General features: G+C 45.0%; 1 protein-coding gene across 1 annotated transcript in view; it reads left to right on the top strand.

Moving 5' to 3' along the window:
- Positions 1 to 26,401, top strand: part of AFF3 (ALF transcription elongation factor 3) — a 520,154-nt gene that overhangs the window by 379,667 nt on the left and 114,086 nt on the right. The window lies entirely within an intron of this gene.

Here is a 26,401-nt window from a genome sequence, read left to right as displayed (position 1 = left end):
ATCAACACACAAGAATCAGTTGCATTTCTGCGTACTGACAACAAGTAGGAACCAAAATAAAAATACAATACCATTTACAATCGCTTCAAAGAAAGTAAAGTACTTAGGTGTAAATCTAACAAGATGTGTACAGGGGCTCTGTGATGAAAATTACAGAATACTGATGCCCAAATGCCTAAAATGTTCTTACTTGATGTCCACAACTGTGTGTCTGTCAGCACTGTGGATCATTCTCTCCTTGCAAAAGAGTGTTAACTCTGATCTGTGGTGAGCCTTGGACATTTCTGGGTAAATACATAAAAGATCAAATGCTTAAATAGATAAGAAATTATTGGTAGCATCTACACTGATATAAGTTTTCCACTGTCTCAATATCAAAAGCCCAAGAATGCCCAGATTCCCAAAGTGAGTCAGTGCTTGGATTGTTTTGCATGAACGTAGTCAGCAAGGATCAACAGCGTTGGACTTGAGCTTGAGGTGGAATTTCCAAATTTTCAAATGCTTGGTGACAGCCATCCAGCACCCCAATGCTGGGCAATCCAAGGCATGAGTCACAGGCAGACTCTTGAACAGTCAGTGAGGGCTGAAGGGATACCCAGATTGGCCCCCAAGCTCCATTGTTAACGGTGCCACAAGACACGTAGCTGCCCCGGGGGCTGGGAAATAGGCTTTAAAAAAACACAAACAGGCTGCTAAAACAGTGGTCCACAGGCAAAGGGTAGAGATGCCTGGTTAGAGAATGTTGTTGCATAGAACAGAGTTTTCAAACTGGGAAGTTTAAAGATGTTCTGGTTCCTGGAACTTTGGGTTAGCTCCAGGATCAAGATAACACTGTGTTACTGCCCAATCCTACAGATGATACACCCTTGGAACTCTATTTTGAACAGCCTGGGAATATACAGAGAAGTTTTGGAGAAGGAAAAGGCAGACATAAGCATCATAGAACATCATAGATGAGACCTCGTGATACAGGCCATAGATATCTTGGCAGCAGGCAAACACACTGTCAGGTATTTGGTTACTGCCTTATTGATATTCATAAAGTAGTTACATCTGTTACATCACCCTGTCTTCAACAACAACATGTGAAGAAACCGACTTGGTTTTATTATTCCCATCATAAGTACTGAACATCAGAGCCAGGAGAAGGACTCAGCCCCTCAGCTCTGAGATACCTGGCAGAGTTGTCAGAGCCTGAACTGAGTTATCAGAGCCTGGATCCTTACTTAGCACTACCTATTCTTCTGTTTTGATTCCAAGGGCCTTTCTACAGAACAGAATGTCTTGCTTATTTTTTGAAGAAGAATTAGCCTTTACAATAGAAGTATGTACAGAAACCTAACTCATGATCTTACTAACTGTTCTTCCTTAACTACATTTGCTCTATAGGCCTGAAACGTGCATTTTTTTTCTCTGATAAACTCTAGGCTTTTACAGATGGTCCTTGGGTTGGAAAGTCTTTTTTGAGGTAGGATAGCTATAATCTCAAACACACACACACACACACACACACACACACCATACCCAGAACAGGGATGGACAGAAGGCCATCTCATTCACCTGCAGTGCTGCCCAGCTAAGTACGTGGTAGGACCCCACATGGCATCGAGAATTCTCAAATCTGCAGGAACCTGATCCAAAATCTTGTGGAACTCCTCCTCTCCAGCTTTCTCCTGCTTCTACTCTCTGCCTGTGAAGAGCCAAGTGACTGTCTTTTCCTTGGGGTGGGAAGCAAAAAGGAGTTAAGGGACCTGATGCCTTCAGATCTTACAGGCATGGGAAGGGCCTCACCTCCTCAGAAGAAAGAGAGGAAGAGGAGATCAAAGGGAGCAGCGAGGCTGGCCAACTCCTTCCCCATAGTCATCCAGAATTCCACCAGTCCACAGAAATCTCACACTGCGCTGTAGAATGTGCAGAGCTTTCATTAGTCCAAATTCTGGGCTTCCAGAGACCACATGTCTAGAGCAGAAGGAAGAAAGAGCAATGTAGTAGGGCAATAAGTATAACTTGATTCTCTTTTGTGGCAAACTAAGTGGGTGCAGATGTACCTGTGTACAGACTGGGGATGCGTACCCCGGATTAGGCCTTTTACATTAAATGTAACGCAGAGTTTAAATAATAGAAGCATAAGATAACCTGGCTTAAAATTAAATACTGTTCAGCTAAGATGCAGTGATTTTTAGCTTCCTGGGCACAAACCACCAAGTCTTGCTGCTATAACATGCAGCAGTGTTGGGTTGAGAAGACGGAGGATGGAACTGTCTTAATGAAACTTTTTACAGTTCTTCCAAGCAGCCAAGATTTTATGTGATAATCTGTCAAATTGATTTCTTGGGCAATTCATTTGTGAATTTTATCTGCACACTCACCAAAAAAATACTCATCATCATTAATTTTGTTTTAATGGGTTTGGACAGCTAACTGTTGTGTGAGGCCATCAGGCTGTGAAGAGTGAGTGTGCCCCATGGGAAGGGGGTGACCGGTGTTCCTAAGTGCCCCATTAGAGTAGTTTGGGGTGCCTCCCCACACAGGCAAGCTTTTCACAGCTTCTCAGGAGTTCTTTAGCTAGGGAGAGGGACTCTGTGATTGATCATCCGTATTTTTACAGACACTTAATTTTAGCTTCTTCCTCAGTTCTCCTATTTTATGGCTTGCAGGTGTGCTTATATGTGCTCGTGAATTCTCAGGATTCTACATTACAAATGTAATCCCATCTCTAGTGAAGATGGAGTGCTATTTTGTGAGTTTGAGAGATATTCTATTTATTAAGGTTGTTGGAACTAACCATGGTCATTTATAATGAAAAAAGTGGAAGCAGGGATAACTACCTCCTGCATCCTGTGTAGCTCTGGATATGCACGGAAACTCAGAGTTTTACAGAAAAATACATTTCCCAGATTTTTTTTCTTTGCAATTTAAAGGCACACTTCCAGCCTATCCCAAGAACTCTCGCTAAAAAGAATATATTTATGCTCATAAATGTAGGTACCTGGCATTAATCCCCTGGTCTTCGGTAAGCTGGTGAATTAAATGAGTCAAGCTGTATGTATTCAAGTAGAAGTATGGAGTGTGCTAGGGTCTCACCTAGGAGACTCACCTGTGGGGAAGCCTGAGCCACCTGAGATATGAGACTGGCCCAGTTGTGGCATCTAGAGCTTACCCAGTCCAGGAGCCCCCAGGCATGGGTAACTGTGGAGCCCTGGAAATATGGAGAGTCTGAGCTGAGATAGGTTCTTAGTGTAGAGTACACACCAGGTGTCAAACACTTTGTACAAAAACAAAACAAAACAAAAACAAACATAGACAATCTCCATAATTTTTATTGATTACATGTTGAAATGACAATATTTGGGGTATATTGGGTTAAATAAATATATTATTAAAATTAATTTCACCGTTTTATTAACATAGCTACTAGCAATTTTTAAATTACATAGGTGGTTCATATTCTATTTCTGTTAGCACTATTCTAGAGAATCCACTGGCATGTGGGGTGGGCAAGGAGAGGTCTTATGGAAAGCAATGCAAACAATTTCAAACTGATTACTAGGCATTCCTGTCCTGATAGCCCTGGCAGCCCTACCCAGGGGCTTCTCCTTGGCTGCCCTTGGCAGCTTCAGCACGCACCCAGCATAGCCTGTGGCCAGCTTCCCTCTCCTCACCCCTTGCTGCTGCTCTCCTGAGCCTCTCCCTCCCTCCAGCATAGCCCACACTCCAGACAGCTCACATTCTATTGGCTTGAGCCTTTCCTCTCTCCAGCAGAAAATGAAGAGAGTCTTTGGTTAACAGACCCATCCTCCTTAGAAGGCTTTCCTTTAGAGTATCAACCAACAATCTCTCCCTCAACTCAGATGTTTTAAAAGCTCTGAAGGCCCGCAATTTAAAAACAAAAAAACAACAACAAAACTCATTTGGTAGAACTAGCTGCAAGGTATTTATAGCTTTGATCTCACTTCCTGTGACTGTTCATTCATCCGCCCCAGACCCTGCCCAGGTGTTGTACAGAATGCGATGGAGGCATCAGTTTGCCTTTCTAAAAAGAAGTTCTGAATCCCCAGACACATCCAGACCTGAGAGTTTCAGAAGGCCTTATGGACCTGAAGCAGTTTTTCCCTCCCTTAAAAGCTGGCTTTTCTCATCCATCCAGGCTGCCTTAAAGATCATCTTCCTGCAGGACAAACTTAACCAGGTCATTGTCCTCCTTTCAGTCCCTTTAAGGACTCCCACGGCCTCCAGGGCCAGGTCCCAGCTCCTTAATGGCTGTCCGGGCTCCTCCTCAGCAGGTATTGATCACCTGCCACAGGTAGGCCCTCAGACAGGGGCTGTGGGGCCTTAAGACACTTGAAATACAGTCTCTGACCTTAGAGAGGGGAGATGAACCACGAGGAACCACAGTGAACAATAAAAGAATTAAACTCAAAATGAAGGCAAGCGGCTGCGAGTGCAGGCCAAATATGAGAAGCCAGAGAGCAGGGCAGCAGGGCCTCTGGGGTCCCAGGAGGGCTGGACAGCAGGAAGAGGACTGGGGCCAGCAGAAGAGGTGAAGGGAAGTGCAGTTTCCTGCTCCCCCACCTGGACATCTGTCTTCTCCAGGTAGTTAATGGGGGTTGGCCTATTGTCTGCCTTTCAGTGGGCCCAGGGGAACCCAAAGGATCCTGCCTTCTAGAATCCAATGTGTTCCCTGTGTTTTGTCATTTGAACTGATTCCTTAGAAACACATAACCAGATGTTGAAGTTCATTGTTTTCATCCCTGTGTCATGCTGAGCCCAAATTAATCTGCCAAATCTGTCTCCCACTCTCCCTCACCTCTGGACTACACATCAAGTTGCCAGAAGAATTAGTGGTGGTGGTTGGGTAGTCCTTCCTTTCAGTTCCCATTTGTTGAGGTCCTACTGTACACAAGGCTCTGAGCCTACACTGTTGGAATCCTATAGCCCTCAGTCCCTTAGAAGACTTACTCTGTGCTTTAAAATTTGCAGAATGTTTTTGTCTACATGATCTTATTCAGTTCCCCAATAATCCTTTAAAGTTGAGGAGATGTGTATTATTCATTCTCAGTTTACAGTCAGAAATGGAGGCCTAAAAAGGCCCAATAATTTACTCAGGTCCATTAAGCTAGTAAGTGACAGAGTTAGAGGTCAAAAATTAACTGCAAATCCGGCACGTTTTCCAATACAGTAGTCACCCATTTCCTATCTCACTAACCTGAGGGGTTAAAAGCTTTATTTAGGGGCACCTGCATGGCTCAGTAGGTTAAGCATCTGCCTTCGGCTCAGGTCATAATCTCAGGGTCCTGGGATCGAGCCCCGAGTCAGGCTCCCTGCTCCGTGGGGCATCTGCTTCTCCCTCTCCCTCTGTGCACTCTTTCTCTTTCTCTCTCTCTCTCTCAAATAAATCTTTAAAAAAAAAAAGATGTATTTTAATTGACATATTGCACATTTGAAGGTCATTGAGTAGGTATGGACGCATGCCCACTACTGGCCCAGACATGGAACTTTTCTTACCAGTTCCCGAAGCAGCGCTGGCAACATTCAGCCACTTTCCAGAATAAATCTTAACAGCTATGCTAAAGAATACCCCAAATTCATAAAGGAAATGTTGACCCAGCCATGTGAAACAATGGAATGGAGCAGGGGAGGCAGCAAACAATTTATGAGTATTGGTCGCAAAAATGACCCAAGATGTGGGATCGGTTAAAAGAGCTGCACTCTTGTGGGTAAATGAAAGGGAGGTGCAAGGCTTTCCTAGATAAATTCCATAATTATGAGATTACAGTGTATCATATAACCAAATGACAGCTTTTAATGATGATTTTATTCCTGGCAGCGCAAAAGCTTTTGTACCATATCGTTTCTCAGAGAGAACCACAGTTCTGAGAGAGCATTTTCTTTTCCCCTTTATAGAGAAGGAAACTGACAGTATTACCAGCAGGTCACCGAGCAAGTAAAGAACACTAGGAAGCAAAGCCAGGACCTCGTCCACTCCCACTCAGAGCACCTGGGCTCCCGTGTCGCTAACTGCTCACGGCTCACACCAGCTATGCCCCGGCTTTACACGGCCATCCGATCAGGGGGTCAAGGGTCACCAGATGGGTCTTCCCTCAGTCAGAATTTGGCCTGAGTCCATAAAATCCTTTGAAAATCTAAAGCACCCATCTCTACTTTCTGGTCTGGAGGGTTCTGAAAAGTACTGGGAAGTGAGAAATCTGTATTTACACAGTGAAAAAGGCTGCCTTTTTATGGGATCCCTTGACATTGGAAATAATGATGCAGCAGGAAATGGAAGAGGTGTTTTGAGTGCTTTTCTTACTTACCAACTTAAGAGTATAAATAAGGTACCAAAAATCACTGGCTTTCGAGTTCATTCTTTTATTAAAAAAATAAATTAACAACTTTATTTTTCAGTAATAAGGGAAAACCAGAACGAAGTAGGTGGTATCACAGGACAAAGAGTCACTTCAGGGAGCCATTCCCCTATTATTGAGGAACCAGCGATAAACGTAAGGTCTACAAATTACAGGATCCAGGAGGCAGTGTCTCTTCTCTCATGCCCACCAACTCTGTAATTTTTCTTTGGTTGAAATCACCTTGACTTCTATAAAAAGTATAAGTGCTTTTCTTTAATAGAAAAGATTTACAATTACTGTAAATGATGATACTAGATAAGAAATCCTAGTGGCATATCAACTGTTTCCATATGAAAATTAGGTTTGGGCACATCCCGTGTTTGCACTATCTGGAGGATAGAAAGAAGGGTTATTTCCAAGAATCTGACTGAAATATACACAGAGAAAAATAAGATTTTTCTTGCAGAATCCCATTTAAAGTTCCCCATTCTGGGTAGTAATGTTAACGTTACTATCAGTTAATACTGACTTGAGTTGCAGTCAATAATGGAATCCCTGTCCATCTGTTTTTGATCCCCCTTCTCCACTTACTCCGTCACCCACTTCTTTTCTCTGTAACCTCATCGCGGCCTGTTCATTTCCATTTGGTTCAGTTGGGGAATCTGTTAATTTGTTAGGTTCCTGCTCTATCCCGGGTCCCGCACTGGAAATAACAAAATAAACATGGGACAGTGGCATGGCCTCAGCTCATAAGAGGTTCACCCTTCACGGGGTGAAGCTGAGACATAAGGAAGGCATTTCAGTGGAAGGTGACAGCAACTGTGATGGAGGTGTGCATCCAGACAGGCTGAGTCCCCCGCAGCTGCCAGAACAGCTCTAGCCCCAAGAAGCTGAGCCAGCTGCGGGCTTTCACGCTGAGTCTCTGCCCGCTGCATTTAACCTGACCTGATAACCTGACTCTCCAGAGCACACAAGAGTGTCAAGCATCGTCTGGGTCCCGGAAGTCCGGAGGAGGGGAGAGAACTACTGGCACCCAGCCAAGAAAACGGATCCTTGATGGGGTTCAGAGACGAGGGGACACCAGGGAAGGTGGGTCATCTGGTGGACTTCCTAGAGGAGCTGTTCTGGGGATGGACCCTCAAAGATGTGTGCGATTCAAATTGCAGCGGAAGGAGGCCCAGCATTGCAGGAAAGGACAGAGCACACAGCACCGTGAGGTTTGGTCCTGCTCCCTCTTCTCCCCTCCCAGGAAACTCCTCGGAGGTCTTCATCAGCCAGTCTTCCTCCTGCCACCACCTCCAACCTCCATAGCTTGGTAACCTCTTCCCAACTGTTGCTGCTGTGGATAAGATAGAAGAGTAGGAATAAGAACAGTGCTGCTTCAGAAGGGGCCAGGAGCAAGGGACAAGCAGAATTCTCTGTCCTGTCTCCCTGGCCCCAGGGGCCACCCCGCAGATGGAAAATGTCAGCAACGGCCAGAACCGATTTAGCAGCTAGGGCTTTTCTCTGCCTTGGGACTCAGTGCTGCAGGGGAAAGGGTTAACAGTGGGGTTTGGCAGGAGGAGGGCTCAGCCCAGAGGAGGAGGTGGGGGCCCAGCCAGAAGGCCACACCCTCCCTGGGCTCCAGCAAAGCCCTGACCTTGCCACTCTGGCAGGCTCAGCCGCCAGCCCCGGAGGCTGGCGACCAGTCACTGCCTCCAGAAGCTCCACCAAGAAGGGCGAGAAGGCTACTCAGCAGGGTCCTTGACACCTTCCATACTTTAGATCACATTAGTTAATTACGTGAACTTAGTCCTTCCCTGGGCCCTAATCACTAGTTAAATACCCTCCTGAAACAAGACCACCCCCGGAATGAATGTCCACCTTCTAGCCAACAGCGCTCCTACTGGGGGAGCTTTTCCCTTAGGTTCATTTTTCTCCTGATCCAGTCACACGCTCGCAGGTTCTGCACGGCTTGTCCCACGTCCCATGGCCTCTCACTGATCGCAGGGTGGCCACTCGCTTTGTCACCGCTGTCTCCTTGCAGGAGGGAAAAGTGGCCGATGACACTTAACCGAGGCCCCTGCTCTCCTGCACAGGTTTTCGTCTGAAGGAAGAGTTGGGGTGTCCCCACTGACACCAGCGGTCTCTAAACCACTGGTCTGGATTATCACCAAAGCCTCTTCACCTCTAAAATCCCTCTTAAGAGGATTTTCCTGGCACATGAGCTCCCTTATGGTCTGAGTCTTCGGACTGTGGTCGTGAGTAAAGCCTTCCTTTGGGGAAGGCAGCTCAGAGAAAGCAGGGAGATGCCCCAGCTTGGACACCAGCTGGGGACAAGGGCACAGGAACATCAGCAACACTGGGTGCTCCAAAATAACACTCCCAAACTGCAGGCCACAGAAGGTCAGCAGGTACATGCATTTTGGGCAGAGCTTTGTTATGGTGTCTGGACTTTTCATGAAAATATTCTGGGTACAGATACATTGAAAGATCCTGTACGGAGCTCTTGGTGCACAGAGAAGACCAAATTTCCCCCAGAACCTCTGGCTCAGCATGGGAGAAGTTAGCAGGGATGGGGCACAGCCTGGTGTGGAGACCAGCCTTGGTGATCAGGCAACCTGAGAATTTTCTGGAGCTGGAGTGTGTTGCCGGTAGGAAGTGAGGAAATCCTGGTCAAGATTGTTTTGGTAAAGAAAAAGAAAAGGCAGGGAGGGAGCCTTGATAGGGCTAAAAACTACCCGCTTGGCCTCAGCTTCCTAAGGGACTGGGCCTCTGGACCCCAAACAACAGCAAAGCAAAGTTAGGGGGAGTCCCTGTAATACATATTCCTTACTTACCATTGTCGCTGCCTTTTGTGCCCCACACCGAGATGTTCAGACAGAATGCGCCCCATATGCCTGACACCACATCCACACGGCCATCTTTGTCCTTCCCCATATGGCTCCTCCTGGCCTTCTCCATCAGGAAACTAAAAGAAAGAAAGTCCAGGGGCACCTGGGTGGCTCAGTCGGTTAAGCGTCTGCCTTCGGCTCAGGTCAGGATCTCAGTGTCCTGGGATCCAGCCCCACAAGGGGCTCCCTGCTGAGTGGGGAGTCTGCTTCTCCCTCTCCCTCTGCCCCTCGCCCTGCTCGTGCACGTGCTCACTCTCTCTCCCTCTCTCAAATAAATAAATAAAATCATCAAAAAAAAAAAAAAACCTCCACCATGCCTGCATAGAAACTCTTCAAAACACAAATTTAATATTTTTTTAAAGATTTTATTTATTTATTTGATTGAGAAAGAGCACAAGCAGGGGGAGGAACAGAGGGAGAGGGACAAGCAGACTCCCTGCTGAGCGGGGAGCTCGACGAGGGCATGATCCCACCACCCTGAGATCATGACCTGAGTCAAAATCAAGAGTGGGATGCTCAACCGCCTGAGCCACTCAACCGCCCCTAATCTTTATGATTATTATTGTTACTGTTATTATTATTATTATTACCTTGTATTAGGATACCTTTAACCAAAATATATTTGTCAAAAGCCAGATCTTTACTGGGAAAAGATCTGGATGAAAAGTTAGCGTACACTACCCCTTCATTTCCTGCAGGAATTCTTTTTTTTTTTTTTTTTTAAAGATTTTATTTATTTGAGAGAGAGAGAATGAGAGAGAAAGAACACATGAGAGGGGATAGGGTCAGAGGGCGAAGCAGATTCCCTGCCAAGCAGGGAGCCCGATGCGGGACTCGATCCCGGGACTCCAGGATCATGACCTGAGCCGAAGGCAGTCGCTTAACCGACTGAGCCACCCAGGCGCCCCTCCTGCAGGAATTCTAGCAGCAGCACATGGCCATTAGCCTCGCACCTTTTATTTCATAAACAGCTACACAGTCGGCCGAGGCCCGAGGTGTCTCCAGGTTCCGTCAGAGCCCTTTCAGTTGTAGCTTTGATTCTGTAGTAGACAAATTTGCCCAGCCACCTTTTGTTGTTGAAGTTAATAGGCAATAAGCTTTTAAAAAGTGTGGTTATTATAAATTCAATTACCTCTTAAAGTAAATTTTTATGTAACTTATTTTGAGCTCATTATTTTTCAGCCCACTAAAGGCATATTTTAAATGTATTCCATTCCATTTGTAGTCATGGATCAAGTTCTTCTGTGCAGTGTTGTAGCTCTTGTCTCTTATTAAGGAGGGGCATGTGCTTAGGACTTTTCATTAAGTAAATACTTGTGTGCCCCTGGCGCTGGGGACACAGAAAGGAGTGAGGCTGGCATTTCCTTCAAGGAGCCCATGAGTCAGGTAGATGATGGACTCTGAAGACAGATAATTACACCATAGAGTGGAAAATGTGCTAATAGACAAGTGTACAGAAGGGGGTAATTAAGGTCACTGAGCATCAAGACGATGTGCCCTTTGGGGTGGCATTTGAAGGGTGAATAATAGATGAAAGCAGGGAAAAGAAAGAAGGGCATTTCAGGCAGGAGGAGAGGTCGAGGCTGAAGGTCAGACAAATGGAACTCTACATAGTTTGCACTGTTCCAGTATTTCATCCAAGGGCTAGGACAGGGTAGCAACTGCAAAGAGCTGAGGCCAGGCCATGAAGGGCCTTGTGGGCCTTAACAAGCAGCAGGGACTATGGATTTCGATTATAGGTGGACTGCAGCAAGATGGGCAGCAGAACCTGGAGAAAAACTTGAGGCAGGTAGTTGCTAAGCTATTACAGGGGAACCAGAAGTGTGAATTAAAGCAGTATTGTGAGGAATGGAGGAAGATGGGTGCAAGAGAAAACTTAAGAATTGAACATACACCTCTAGGAGTTTTATTGTCTGTAAAGAGGAAAGGGAGGAAGTCAGCAACCATGTGCAGATGGCCAGGTGGATAGCAGTGCCACAGACTTGGGCACACAACTCAGCAGTGCATGTTGGATTTTAGGTGGGGAGATGAGGGGTTCTGGTTTTAGGCCAATCAAGGTGGAGGCACATTCAAGTGGAGATTCATTTATTTTCTTCGCAAACATTTGTTGTGTGGTTATTCGATGCCAAGCATTTTGCTAGACACTAAAGATGCCCAGTAGAATAAATGTCGTCTCTGGCCTCTAGGAGGCCAGAGTGCCGAAATGCCAGGGTGCACTTGGGCCTGTAGAATTGGCTCTTGGAGGATGAGGTCATAGATGTCATCCTCAGGAATTGATGAGGAGGTGAGAAGGGGGAGGAGAGAAGAGAACTGAGGACAGGATCCAAGGGTAACATCAGCTTCTGAAAAGTGGCAAAAGGGGTAGATTCATCAAAGGAAATGGGAAGGCAAAGATAAAGAGAACCTTAAGGATCAGAGAAGCTGGGCAAGGAACATTTTAAGGAAGGAGTGTTACATGAATGTCACATAAATCAATCTGAACAAATAAGACAAAGAATCAAAGGTGTCTGTTTCATTTGGCAATTGAATATCTCTGATAGCCTTAGTATATGTATATGAATATGCAGACATCTGTCATTTAGAAAGAATCCTGTTCTTGCTAATCAGAGTCTGAATGCTTTGTTGGGACTCTCTTTGGCCAGATTTTAATCACTTTGCACAGATAATGACAAGCCTTTGATTTATGTCTATAGCTACCATTGGCAACACATTGTGACTCTGCCCCTTGGCTCTATCTATAGAGTGTCAGAAGGACTACTCAGTCTAGTACTTTTTATGTGATTAAGAAGTAGTTGAGGGGCATCTGGGTGGTGCAGTCAGTTGAGCGCCCGACTCTTGGTTTCGGCTCAGGTCATGATCTCAGAATCGTGAGATGGAGCCCTACATTGGGCTCCATGCTCAGAGTAGAGTCTGCTTGACGTTCTCTCTCCCTCTCCTTCTGGCCCTCCCCCCATGCTCTCTCTCTTTCTCTCAAATAAATAAATGAATCTTTAAAAAAAAGAGAAATAGTTGACTAGTGTTGGATTGTAACCCAGTACAGAAAGTAAATATGCAAGTGTCCATATGGATATAAATAAGTGATTGAATAAACAAATAAACAGGGTGAATAGGTGAATTTCTTGTACAGAATAATACCAAATAATTTCTGTGGATACTGTCCCTCAAGGAGGTGGAATCCCTATCCCTTAAGCATGAGTTTTACTTAGTGACTTCCATATGCAGTCTGGAAAAGGAGGTTAAAGAGTAACTTTACAGTAGATAAACCTCACAAACACAACTTCAGCCAAGTGATTAAGCTTAGCATCATAAGTGATAAAGTCACGTTGATAACAGGCACCCTTGATACGATGAAATAAGAATGGCACTTTACTCTGGGGTCTTCCTCCCCAGAACCCCAATCTCATCATGAGAAAAACATCAAACAATCCAAACTGTGGGACATTCTACAAAATACATGGCCAGCGCTCCTCAAAATGATCAGGGTCATCAAAAACAAGGCAAGACCGAGAAATTGTCACAGCCGAGAAGAAGAACCTTAAGGAGACATGACAACTGAATGTCATGTCTGTTTATCCCAGATGGGATCCTGGGACAGAAAAAGAACATGCTGCATGAGAAAGGATGTATGAACCTTGGAAGAGGGAGAGGGTGCACCTAAAATGGTAGAGGTTTCCAAAAACAAGGTGCACCCTCTTTGCAGTGTTGTCTAGTGTTGGTCCTGAGCTCAACTGATTTTCTACCATTGTAATGAAAAACTATGAACCAGGACTCCTGACCCATCTAAAATTGGAAACTCAGGAAATCTGCATGGGGTCCTGTCTCTCTCTATCTCTACTCCTGTCTTCTGTCAATGAACAGACCCACTTAGGCAGGATTTACACCATGACCTCTAGGATAGTAACTGCATTTATCATGATTATTACCAGTTCTTTTATTATTTATTTCTTTGAGAGAGAACGCAGAGCGAGCAACAGAGAACACAAGTGGTGGGGCAGGGGCAGAGGGTGAGGGAGAAGTAGGTTCCCCGCTGAGCAGGGAGCCCAATTCAGGGCTCTATCCCAGGACCCTGGGATCATGACCTGAGCCAAAGGCAGATGCTTAACCAACTGAGCCACCCAGGCGCCAACTGGTTATTTTCTTAAGCAGTAAGTAGAACAAACACTACTCTGCAGTCACATTCTGTTTCAAAAATATGCACTACCACTTAAAATTTTTCACATGAATTATTTTCTTTGCACTTGAGATTTCTTTCTGCCACCTGAAAGTCAAAGAGATCAATCTGCAAAAAGCTGGATAGGCAGCAACTTCCTTCTGCAGTTCTACTCATCTTGACTTAATCCCAAAATATACCTGATCTAAAACCATGAGGAAATGCTGAAACTTTTTTGTGGAGTGACCTTGACTGATGCCTGTGACCCTGTTTCCAGGCCAGTGAATGGAACCCTCCTCTGCAATAGATATGGTGGGGCTTAATGTGCATGAGTTGTTTGATCCATTCTGTATCACCACGAGTGGAACAACTCCCAAAAGGATGTAATTGGTGGATAGAGATGCATGTTGAATGGGTAATTGTTTCCCATTGCAAAAACCAGCTGTGCATACCTGAAAATGAGTATAGAACATTTAATATATTTGGCCTAATTTTCAACCCTATTCACTTAAAAAAAAAGTAGTGAATTAATCCTGGTATAAATGAGATTTTTTTTTTAATTGAGATTATCTGCTTTATATATTCAGACCACCTGAATTAGTTTTATAATGAAAAATTCTGGAAGTATCAGAGATAATATGTGAAGCACTACAAAAGTAACATTAAGCTGTATTTATGAAAATGCCTTAGTTTGAGTATCATATACAAACCTCCCGATTTAATGAATATCTAATAGGATGCTTTTTCTCTAATATGGGACATGGATGTCCTCTTCTCTTCTTTGCATTTAAATGGTCAGTTTGTTGTGTTTGTGGCAAAGAGGATTAGTGGCTTTAGTATAAAAGCCTGCAGCTTAGTCACAGGTAGCCAGAAGTCCTGAGGACCATACATCCCAGGAGACTGGACAACTTGAGATGGGGGTTTGGCTGGATCTCTGCAGTATCCAGTTCTGGCTTGGTCCCCTCCCAATCACAGAAGCCAGAATGGTCATCTAGGTCCACAGAGCACAGGGCAAGGCTGTTAAAATTTGGTGATGAATCTCAAATGACCTGTGGGTATCCTAAACAAAGAGGCAGTTGGACAGGAAGGGAGCAACATAATGAACAAGATGGAGAACTGTTGGAACTCTTGACTTCCAACATAGGACAGGTGTTTCTCCCGCTGCAGCTAATCCTGAGAAAGCCTAGATAGTGGATTGTGTCCCTCACATGACTCTGTACATTCGGAAGGATGTCAGAGAACTTATAGTAGACAGAGAAGAGAACTACAGAGATGTTTCAAAGCCTGGAGAATAAGACCTGTGAGGAAAAACAAAAGGGGCCAGCATTGTCTGACAAAGACAGAAGATGGTTATTTGTGCTTCTACTTTTTATATCTTTGCTGGGTTTACTTATCGGCCTTTCCCTCCAAAAAGCAGTAAGCCACTTGAAGGCAAAAACCTTTTCAACTTTATATCACTAGCAACTGTTCTTTGGAGATTGTCAATAAATTAAGAAGTTTATGTTTGCTGTTAGAAGTGAAATGGTCTTAAATTATAGCATGCCGATTGTTAGAAGATGGAGTGGGTAAAATAACACCAATAATAATAATGAATATTTATTGAGTGAGTCCTGTGTAACAGGTACTATACAAATGTTTCATGCATTTTCTCCATATAATTCCCACAATATTCCTGGGAGGTAAACATTCTTATTTTCCTGCTTTAAAGATGAGGAAACTGAGACAGAGCAATGCTGGATTTTTTGCACAAGAACACACAGCTAGTATGTGGCAGAGCCAGGATGTACATCAATAAATCAGGCCTTCTGACTCCAGAGCTCATGCTCTTAATTACTGTACATGTAAGTCAGAGTTCAATCTGGGAAAGAGAAACGACTCTAGGTATTTTAAGTAGAAAGGCACTAACCGTAGGGCATAACCCATCCGGAGGGCTAGGGAAGCTACAAGCATGGAGCCACCAGGAAATCAGTAAAGCCAGAATTACAGAAAACTGCTAACAATAATCTCAGAAGTCTGCAGCACCTACAGTGTTACAGAAGGATGCTTGGAGGCCACCGGCAGACAGCACATCTGCCTTCTGCGGAAGCTTATACACCTGCTTTCACTGCCCTGGGAGCAATAATGGCTCCCATTACTCTTTCACCTCCCGAACCCTATTCAGTGCCTCTCACTGGTGACATCTAGCAAAACCATGCAGGCAGGGAGTGCAGTTCCCAGGCCTCTAGCCTCTGTGGTACAGGGTAGTGCTTTAAAAGGGAGCTGAGATGTCAACTGGGCTATTTCGTCTTGAAGAAAGTTTCGGGACTTCCCCAGAGAATGTAAAAGGCAAGATAACCTATAACCTTCTGTATTTCCTCCCAGGGGCTGTGGAACAGAAAACAATCTCAGGTGCCCCCGCACTGTCCATGGTTTCTGAAAACCACCATTGAAGAATTCTAAAACACTAACAATACTTCCTTAACTCATTAGTAATGATGGGTTTGTGCCTTATCCTGGGTATAACACACCTCTCCCTTGGAAGCATTCTTACTCAAATGGAAGGTGAGGGAAAAGTGGAGCCAGATGAGTTAACAAGCAGTCCTCTCTAGTGCTTTAATTCTGTGCAAAATTAGGTAAGATGGGAAGAATTCTGTCCTGTGGATTGGAGATGGCTTTAATGAGAAGGAGATCATTCACTTGAAATTGAGGCAGTGGTTTTTAACCCTGTCTGAGCAGTAAATTCATCTGGGCTGCCTGTCAAAATACCGATGCCCATGCCCAACCTAAGACCAATTAAATCAGATTCCCTGGGGATGAGGCCCATGAGCCAGTATTTTTTTCTTTCCCATTTATCTATTTCACTCATCTTCCTCACCAATCTACCTCTGGCCACCACCAGTTTATTCTCCGAATATAAGTCTGTTTTTTTGTTTGTCTCTTTTTTCTTCATTTGTTTGTTTTGTTTCTTAAATTTCACATATGAGTGAAATCATGTGGTATTTGTCTTTCTCTGTCTGACTTATTTCATTGGTATTATACCCTTTAGATCCATCCATGTTGTGACAAATGGCAAGATATTCTTTTTATGGCTGAGTAATATTCCACTGTGTATATACACCACATCTTCTTTATCCATTCATCTGTTGATAGACACTTAGGTTGCTTCCATTATCTTGGCTATTGTGAATAATGCTGCAATAAACATAGGGGTGCTGTATCCTTTTGAATTAGTGTTTTCATTTTCTTTGGGCAAATAGCCAGTAGTGAAGTTACTAGATCATATGCTAATTCTATTTTTAATTCTTTGAGTAACCTCCATACTGTTTTCCACAGTTGCTGCACCAGTTTGCATTCCCACCAACAGTACATGAGGGTTCCTTTTTCTCTACATCCTTGCCAACACTTATTATTTCTTGTGTTTTTTGATTCTAGGCATTCTGACAAGTATAAAGTGATATCTCATTTTGGTTTTGATTTGCATTTCCCTGATGATTAGTGATGTTGAGTATCTTTTCATGCGTCTGGTGGCCCTTTGTGTGTCTTTGAAAAAATGTCTATTCAGGTCTTCTGCCCATTTTTTAGTTGGATTATTTGTATTTTGTTGCTGAGTTGTAAAAGTTCTTTATATATTTTGGATATTAACTCCTTATCAGATATGTCATTTACAAATATCCTCTCCCATTCAGTAGGTTGCCTTGTCATTGTGTTGATGGTTTCCCTCACTGTGCAAAATGAACCAATATTTTTTAAAGCACCTAAGATAATGCTAACCCCATTGCTGAGAAGCCCTATAAGGCTTTGCAATTTCCAGTATGCTTTTACCTTTAGTGGCTCATTTGAATCAACTATCATCCCATTTTTTTAAATTTTATTTATTTATTTAAGAGAGAGAGAGTGAGTGAGAGAAAGAGAGCATGAGCTGGGGGTGGTGAGGGGCAGAGGGAGAGGGAGAAGCAGACTCCCCACTGAACAGGGAGCCCAATGTGGGGCTTGATCTCAGAACCCCAGGATTATGACCTGAGCCATAGACAGATGCTTAACTGACTGAGCCACCCAGGCACCCCTATCATCCATTTTATTAACGGGTAAACTAAAACTTCAGAGTTTAGGTCCAGAACTGTTGAAGGCATGCAGCTCTTCTGACTCTTTGTCCGGTTCTGTGTTATATAGGGGTTCCCAAACTTTGCTATAAATCAAAATCACCTGGGAGGCTTTTAAAACCATGGATCCCCAGATCATACCCCTGTTGCATCAGAATATGGGCGGTGGGGTGGGAGCTAGGCATCAGTATTTTTCAAAGATCCCAAGTGATACCGATGTGCAGTAAAGTTTAGAAACCACTGCATTATGCCATTCGCAGGCAACATGTAAAGTTGGTGTAGCTTAAAGGGCATGCATTTGCTAATTAGAAGGTTGTGCTTGGTTCTCTTTTCTAATCCTAACAATTTATCAGTTCAAATACATCTCTCAATGAGGGACTCTTTCGGCAATTAACTTATTAATAACAATAGCCACAAAAATGCAAAAACTGGTATCATGAACCAAAGAACAAATCTTAACCTAGTGGATGCCTGACCCTTGTAGGTTCAGTGCATTCTTACTGTCAAAATTATCAATTAAATAAGCCAACCATTAGTTAACAAACAGAATAGGCAACCAGCTTACTAATTTATTGACAACCAATTAATATCCAACATCACAAACATGAGCCATATATGTACATATCTCATATCCCCTCTGGTTAGGTATAAATTCCCCTTCAGAGAGAATTAAGTAAAGAAATGCCCATCATCGGATCCATGCAGCCGAGAAAACTTTATGTTCCCAGTCAGGGTCCTTGGACCTCTCTTCTGGTGTCTGCTTGGAAAAGGATCTTATTCTTTCACGAGCCGTACTTGAATTTGCTCAGAAACTGAATCCTCTAATAGTGAGAACATCAAGTTCAGGAACTACTTTTCTAGAAGTCCTTGTAACAAACAAGGATAGGAATTTTTAAACTGTCTTTGAGCAGAAAGCATTCCCTATCAAAGTGCTATTTCTAAAGCCTTGGATGTTTTTTGATAGAAATGACAGAGTACCTACAGCCCTCTTCTCCTATACTGCTTTCCGGAGGAAGCAATTTTAAAGTCTAATGTGTTCAGAGAATGCTCCTTTATAACAGTGGACTGCACTGCCCTAAATGGAAAAGATGGAGCATTTTCATATTTTCATGGTCACACGAACTCTGTGTGGCACTTCACATCCTTCTGGGTGCTTTCCCTCCATGGGATGTTCAAGGAAAACTGGCCCAGCATTCCATTTGGAGAGTTCCCTCTGGGCCACTCAGCATCCCTAGGTAGAATTGCAATTCCAAGTGAAAAAAACAACCAGCACACTTTTAAAAATACACAACTTCAAAAAAAAAAACAAACCAGCTTTTGTGAGTTGTGTCTTTACTATATGCAAGAGAAGTGGGTAAGAGAAAAGTCAGAGCAACAAGTGTACAGAGTTCCCTTGCCCAGTCAGCCTCTGACAGGTGTATTTGCAAGGCAGCCCACTGTTCTGCTTTCAAACTAGGCCATGGCTCCTAAACACATTGCACTGAGCATAGCCCCCTTGTGGGCCACCTGCAGCTCGGTGCAGGTTTCTGCCTTCCAGCTCTTGTGTGAAGCCAGCTTCCATGTACATTGTGGAGTGTCATGCCATGTGTAATTAGCTTCATCAGAATTAGAAGCAAAGATGGGTCATTAAAACATTTAACTGGCACAAAATGGGCCTCTGGGATCCCAGTCTCCGTGAAGGATAGTCAGTGGGGGTACGCGTTTGCAGTGATGCTGACCAAAGCCTTCCCTTTCTCCTCCCTCAGCTCCTGCACACACTAAGTTAGTGGGATCTTTGCTGTCACAGACTTGCTCAGTGTACCCTGTTAAAAGCAGGAGGTGTTAGAGAAGATTGACGTCTGAAAGAAGCAAATGGGGGGCTGAAGGCTGAGTGGAGATGAGAAAAACACAAAACCTCCAGGAGATTTGAACACCCCTCACCTTCTACAAAAAGTATAAGCCTGCATTGTCCAATATAGGAGCCACTAGCCAGCCACATGTGGCCAGTGAGCATTTGAAATGTGTATATTATTATGTTGAATGATATGTTGGCGTAAGCAAAACATACTACTAAAGTTGGTTTTGTTTCTTTTTACCTTTTTTAACATGGCTTCTAGAACTTTTTAATTACCTTTTAGGCCCAAATTATACTTCTGTTGGACGGCTTGAATAATGGCTACTAATGCTTTTAGCTCAAGCAGCTGAGCATGATCTTGAAAAGGGACACACTAAATATTTAATATCATCCACTAGCATATGAATTACTCAGAGCCCAACGAATTACCTCAAGACTTAGTGACTTCAAACAGCATTTATTACTCTATAGTTTCCGTCCGTCAGGAATCTGAGCATGGCTCACCTGGGTCCTCTGGCTAAGGGTCCCTCAAAGGCAGCAAGGTGTGGGTGGGTTGTAGTCATCTCAAGCCTTACCTGGGGAGAGACCCACTTGCAAGCTCACTCGTGTGGTTTTTGGCAAGATTCAGTTCTTCCTGGGTGGCTGGGCTGAGGACCTTACTTCCTCCTTGGCTGTTGGCAGAGGTCCCCCGCCCCCCCAGTTCCCTGCCACGGGAATTTCTCTGTATGCAGCTCACAACATGGCAGCCTTTTTCCATCCAAGCAGGCTGGCAAGAAGAGTATAAGAGTATGCATGCCAGCAAGCAGAGGTCACCTAAACTGGCAAATAACACCCTCTCACTTTTGCCCTCCTCTGTTTACTAGAAGCCAGTCACTAGGTGCAGCCACACTCAGGGGAGGGGAGTCCACAAGGACATAAATACCAGGAGGCGGGATCATTGGGAGCATCTTAGAAGCTGCCTGCCACAGCCAGATAATTAGAGTCCAGTTAACATAATATTTGTCCACCACTATAGTTGTTCTTTAATGTCATGTACTTACCCTGATGGATCTAATGCTCTGTATTTATGTTTGCTTATTAATGCATAAAGAAATTCTGAAATAATATAGAAGAAGCTACAGACAGGGGTGACTTTGGGGGATGAGAGTAGGAAGTAAAAGGGTAGAAAGAAGGCCAGGAGGGAGACATTTCATTGTATACCTTATGCTATTTGGGGAGTTCTGAACTATGTGTATGTATTACTTCAAAAAAAAATACCATGAGAGTAAGGGAAATAAACTACCTCCATTCCCTTCCTGTGGAATTGGCTGTCAACCTTCCTCTGTGGGGCAGGATAGAGGTCCCTGACATCATCTGCCTCCTCTAGGACTTAGAAGCCCTTCAGGTACTCCCTCCTCCTTGCAGCTTTTCCCGAGCCGCCTGGTCTCCAGAACTCATCCACCCCACACTCTAGTACCACTGACTATATATTTTTTTTAATTAGTGTTGGTTTTCAGTTTCCTTTGATTTCCATTTATTCTATATTAATGTAATAGATACGGGTCCTATTGGGAAAGGCAGTTGCTCGATTGAGATTTCAAAGGCACACATTCATCTCATATCTCACCAGGGTTTAGCAGGTCTTCTAAATGAGACTGGTGTTTTGCGAGAGTCTTAAATGGTAGGAAATGAGATGCTGGCCCTCAGGGAAGACAGGCCTGTGTAGAAGGTAGCAGGTGCACTCAGCTTGTAAGTGGGAAAAAATGACCATTGGAACTTACTGGCCCTAAGAGAAAATAAGGTCATAAACAGAAGAGCTACAGTGCACCTTCATCCTCCACCACAGGATGAACGTGGCAGAATCAGATTATTTGTCGATTTCACTGACAACCGGAACAGTCCCCGGAAGAGGAAGTCCAGGAAGGAGATACGTGTGACCAAACACCATCTCCCTATGAACCACCATTGTTTCAAAAGATGGATAGGAAAACATCAGAGCTGAAAACTTGTAGGTCATCTAGACCACCCCCTTTGTCTTACTCCTGATTTCTCTATTTGCTTCTGGACTAAGTTACTTCATTTGTGCTTTGGATGCACTAAATCACCAACCCCCAGTGCAAGCCTATCCTAGCCTTCCTGGCTCCCGGTTGACTGAAGTGGCAGGAGCTAAATTCTTCTGAACAAATGCAGAGAGGAAAGTACTTACCTGTTTGTGAAAATAAGCCCAGGCAGATGGTAGCAATGACCCTGACAGAGCAGTGGACTTCAGACAGAATGAAAGCTGGTTTATAACTTCCTTCCCATGTTCTGAGCAGTAGAAATGATGGCTTGGGGAGTACCTGCAGAGGGGTGCACTTGCATAACGAGTAGGCTATCGTGCACAGCTAATTGCTAGAATAGATATTTGCATATATGAATATGTTTAATGGGGAGTCATAAACATTTGTCTTTGGCTTTAAATCTCAAATAGGTGTAGACAGTCGTAGCACCAGCTATAGAAGCAAATCTGAAAATCAAACAACCCAATTAAAAGTCAGATTTTTTAAAAACCATTAAGATCAAGCAAAATGAAATGAACCCTAAAGGGCTAAAGGATTCAGATCTGTTAAGGACCCCAAATGGCAAGTAATTCCAGGGAAATCCTATTAATTAAAAACCACTGCTCTGTGAAATGACTGCCATTACATTTGCAGGTAGTTAATGTGCCCGTTTGCAATACCTGTGAAGAAATAGGGGAGCATGAGAGGCAGTTGGCCATCTGCTAAGGAGAGGCTACTGTTTATGCTCCCTGAGAAGTGGTGTACCTCAGAAACGTAAGGACTGGCAACAATAGAAGTGTATCTATTGCCCAATTTAAAAATACCACCCGTGGGAAAGTTACGGTCATCATTAGAGTCGTAAGGGCTTTATTCGTCCCCTTCCCGAGCTCTCCCGCAGATACCTCCAGATGAGGTGGCTGGGTTCTGTGACAGTTGTGTGTGCCAGAGCTTCACAGTTTGGAGGCATTTTTTAAACGGCCGAGTGGCAGTGCTGATCTGAATGTAGTATGTGAGGGAACCGGCCCTGGGACAGTGCGCCCGCCCCCACCGCCCCCCCTCCGTTACCATGTGACTGCAGGAGTAGTGGTAGCCGAGAGGGGTCAGGGCTCCTGCTGGTGGGGGGCCGTGCTGCCCTTCATCCTTCACTACCTGAGGCAGTCCTCGGCAGACCTCACAGGGAACTGTCTGTGCCTGCTCCGCTCGTCAGAGCTCGGAAGCCTCGTCGCGCCCTCCCCTGGAAGCCGTCCACGCCAGGCCGCCTCCATGCGTGAGAGCGTGGGACCTGCAGCCCATGCCTCAAAACCTCGTGACCTTTGCCCCAGGTGCTCCCCCGGGCGAGTGATAACAAGCCTGGGACGATAATTTTAAGAAACTGCTGTCTAACGCAGTTCCCAGGGAAGGATAGGTAGAATCTTAATCACCTAATTGCATGTTTAAAAATCCTGCCTGCGTCCTTTCACGTCTCAGTTCTTGGTTACCTGGCTCGGCCTCCGCGGGTAAGTCACCATGGGGCCCGGCCTGGGAGTGCTTCTGACAGCAGGGACGGCACGTCAGGTGTTCCGGGCACAGAGTCCAGGTTTCTTGGCACCTCTGGCTGCACCTCTGCTCTCTGGCCTTACTTCAGAAAGTCCCATTTTATTGTCTGTTTTATTTCAACATCCCTGTTGTCATCACTCAGTGGGTCCTGCTAGGGGCCTCCTGGCCCTCGGGACAGATCTCCTTGTGCACTGAGGCTGACGGGCATGCGTTGTGTCCACTGTAGCAGTAAGGCCCGTCCTATCGAACAACCACGGCAGCAGTTATAACCTAAAATACATTACCCCGTCCGTAACCTCTAGAAAATCTCATCTTTTCTTTTCAGGATGTCCAGAAAGCAGAGCAAAGGGCTTAGATTTAAGGCATTCTTATAGAAAGAGCTTTTCTCCCAAACTGTTTACCCATGCAAATTCCTTAAATGCTCTAAGGCATTACCCTCAGAGATAAAAAAAAAAAAAAAAAAAAAGGAATATTAATAAAAACGAACATTTATTGAATGCTTGTTCTGTGCCAGGTTCTGTGCTAAGCACTTTCCAATGATTGTGTAATGATTTCTCTGGAAAACCCGTGGAGGCAGGTATCGGGTCACTCAGCTAGTTGAGTGGTAGCGCTAGGATTCATCCTGGGCAGCCCGTCTGCACAGTCCGTGCCCAGAGCACCTCGGCCTGCCTGCTGCCGCAGTAGCGCCCACCTTGGAGGAGTTGCATGGGATTGAGCAAGGTAACGTGTAGAAAGTGCTCTCAGCCGGCCTGGCATGAACATCCATTCAATGCTGAGCGCTGTTACCAGTCAGCAGTTCGGGCACCTGGGGGGGGCTCCGAGGGGCTGAGAAGGGGAAGGGCTAAGGGCACGTGAGAGGGAGTGGCTCTGGCTGGGTGGGCGTCACTGGCTGGAGGAAGGCCCGGTGGTGCTCAGATGCAGGGGTGTAGGGCTAGGGCAGCCAGCACAATCCCGAAGCACAGGCCCTGTGCTGATGTACAGATGACCCATCCCAAACTCTGCCTCCAGCCCTTCGGAGCATCGGAGACTTTGTCTTCCTTTTTTCACAAATGGAGTTGGAGATACCCGCCTCTGCCCGTGGGCCTCACCAACTCTTAATTGGGATTTTCTTTTACTTTTGGTTTAAACCTTTGTTTTTTGTTCATGCCAATCTATTCCTTTCGGAAATAGATGATAAAATGTCCTCAAATGGGGGGTGCCTGGGTGGCTCAGTTGGTTAAGCGACTGCCTTCGGCTCAGGTCATGATCCTGGAGTCCCGGGATCGAGTCCCGCATCGGGCTCCCTGCCCAGCAGGGGGTCTGCTTCTCCCTCTGCCCTCTTCCCTCTCGTGCTCTCTGTCTCTCATTCTCTCTCTCTCAAATAAATAAATAAAAAATCTTAAAAAAAAAAATGTTCTCAAATGGGTAGGATTGGAATTGGGGGCACAATGGCCACAGTGCCCTCTGTGTGTTTGCATGGAGCTAACCCCAGCCTCTGGTCTACCTGCCACCCTCCACACACTGACGTTTCTTAGGATCTTGTGGGATTACTGCATTTTTCTTCTCCAACCATGCTTTGTTGTTCAGCTGTAACCTCGGATATCCACTCTGGCTCCTCCCCCTCAAGTCGGTTAGGCCAGGCTTCAAGAACGCAGTGAATGTCGAGTCGCGCGGGTTCCGCCGTGACGATCAGAATAAAGCACAAGGGCTGGACTGTGTTCCCGGATGGCCTTGAGCATCCGTTCCCTTGGTGTGTGACTGCTGGCGATTGGGCGCAGAGAGGTGGTGACAGTCCCAGGGCTGCTGTGGGATGTGTATGAACTGGACTTAGTGTTTCAGTGCCATTTCCTCCCATTTCACGATTCAGAAGTTTAACTGGATTTATAACTTCTTGGGAAGTCTCTCCTGAATACGAGGTATTCTTGCATTTGATTCTTAGTTCTTTTAGATTTTAGCCGGAAACACAATAAATTCTTTTTTTTTTTAATATAAAAAATTCACAAAGCAAGGTGGACCCTCTGACTGCTTTTCTTCTAGAGATGATAGCAAATACAGAAATGACAAAGCCAAGGCCCAGAGGTGTGACTCACCCAGGATCAGGGGATGTGAGAGACAGTATGAAATTCGAACAAACACCCAGTGATGTTTACACACTTAGCACATGCTTCAAATAAACCAAAATAAGCTGTATTTCCCACCTTAAAAGAGAACCTCACACACTGTTCTTACTGTTGTGGTTCCTTTCAGTGTTGCCAGCCTCATGTGGTAACTGAGTCACACGGCTGGGTTGCAGCCAAGCTGAGATCCCTTGCTTTGGGGCATGTTGGGGTTTCTTGCTCGGGTGACAGTGGCCTTCAAGTCTGTGCATGCTGTCGCCCATATAAAGATGAAACTTCCCAGTCACCCTTAACGTGACCTCTGTACAACAACAAAGGGGTTGTTAACGAGGATTGTGTGTGTACCTCCCCCCTCCTTCCTCCCACCCACTGACAGGACCACCCACACTTGGAACACCCAGTGCTTGCAGGGCAGTCCTCGAGATGAAACCAAATCGCAGCTTGCAGTTTACCCCTAAAGAGAGAGTGAGGGGTGGAGGCAAGATACGGTCCTGCTTCTCTGGGCTTTTTCATCAGAAAGGCATTTGTGCCTTTTGGTAGGAGAATAGGCTTGGGGAAGGCGCCCCAGCCCAGCCAACAAACTGGTATTGTATCCTGTGCCATCACTGTGCTAGTCACTAGGGACTCAAGGACAAAGAAAACACAGTCCCCTTCCTAGAAGGTTCTTCCCAAACAATACTGTAATAAATCACCACCATGTCTCTTCTCTTTGAAGCTAAGGGTAGGAGTTTGTGAGGTCAAAGGGAACGGATGACACGCCCAACAGAAACAAAGAGCAGTTGGGGATATATCTCTGCAGTCTTCGCTGGTGCTTTCTTGGTTTGCCTGTGGTTGAAATACTAAAAGAGTGATACTTCTCCATACTGGTAGACTAGCCATCACCTGTGAGGAAACAGATCTGGTGTCCTAATGGTTACAGCTTACATGGTACACCAGAAATTGCTTAGAAATATCTCAGCTGTGCTCTCTACGACAAATACAAGAGTCTTTCTACTTTACGAAAGAGGGGGCGACTTTATTCCCTAGACTCATGGAATCTAAAGCAGACTGGACCGTAGAGATTGCCCAGCATAACCTGTCATTTTACAACTCAGGCAATGGGACCAGGGGTGAGGGCGTTAAGTGATATTCTCCAAACAAATGCCCAATTGGGGCAAAACTGGGTCCATATGCTGCCCTGGCAAGTCTTTACCCCAAGTTCACCCCAAAAATCACTGAAATTACTTACAAAATATTCAGAGGAATATACTGATGATGGGCCTATAATTGGCTTTTAAAGAAACCAGGCACATTTTAGGGGACAGTCTTTGGAAGGTGACTTCAAGGAGGTCTTTCAAGCACGTGGGCTCAGTGGTCTTCAGACTGGTTCCTGGAGCACCCGGGGTCCATCAGAAATGGACTCTTCCCCACCCCACCCCCACAGAGCAGCTCTGCCTGCATTCATTTGCATTACAGAGTATCCTTCTGA

Source organism: Mirounga angustirostris, unplaced genomic scaffold, assembly GCF_029215605.1.
Source record: "Mirounga angustirostris isolate CCGP_5_RB_7025 unplaced genomic scaffold, mMirAng1.0.hap1 SCAF_10, whole genome shotgun sequence".
Classification (NCBI taxonomy): Eukaryota; Metazoa; Chordata; class Mammalia; order Carnivora; family Phocidae; genus Mirounga; species Mirounga angustirostris.
This window is presented reverse-complemented; position numbering and strand designations above follow the sequence as displayed.